At 39.3% G+C, this 422-nt stretch overlaps 1 protein-coding gene across 1 annotated transcript in view; it reads right to left on the bottom strand.

Annotated features, from left to right (window-relative positions):
* Positions 1 to 422, bottom strand: part of LOC119591151 (shematrin-like protein 2) — an 18,116-nt gene that overhangs the window by 4,686 nt on the left and 13,008 nt on the right. The gene's annotated exons all lie outside the window — the stretch shown is intronic.

Below are 422 nucleotides of genomic sequence, written 5' to 3'. Positions count from 1 at the left end.
TTTCATTCAAAGCATATTTACCATTGTGCAAGTTTTTCCGCTATGAAGTCAGGCCAGACTGTGCTTCGGACTAAAGGGAGTTCAAGCTTTTATATCAACCAAGGGAATCGTTTAGCCGTTCTGCGCATGAGAAATACGCGTCATGCGATGTTTATAGTATTTCCATGACAGAATTTTATAACATTTTCATTTCATGGCCTGCTTTATTCGGGTCTTTTATTATCGCGAATTTTATTACTAGATTTTACAATGAGAATTTGATTACGAGCCCCACAACTGAGATGATCAATTTAGTTTCTTTTATAAATCACCGTTTGGTTGCATTGTTGTTTATGCAGGTTTGTGGAAATCAGTCATCACAATTTCAACTGAACGACCTCTAGCGCCAAACGATACCCTCCCGAGAAGTGGTGCGCCGACGA

The sequence above is a fragment of the Penaeus monodon genome, chromosome 28 (genome assembly GCF_015228065.2).
Source record: "Penaeus monodon isolate SGIC_2016 chromosome 28, NSTDA_Pmon_1, whole genome shotgun sequence".
Lineage (NCBI taxonomy): Eukaryota > Metazoa > Arthropoda > Malacostraca > Decapoda > Penaeidae > Penaeus > Penaeus monodon.
The sequence above is the reverse complement of the archived record's forward strand: the minus strand, read 5'-3'. Positions and strand labels throughout refer to the sequence as shown.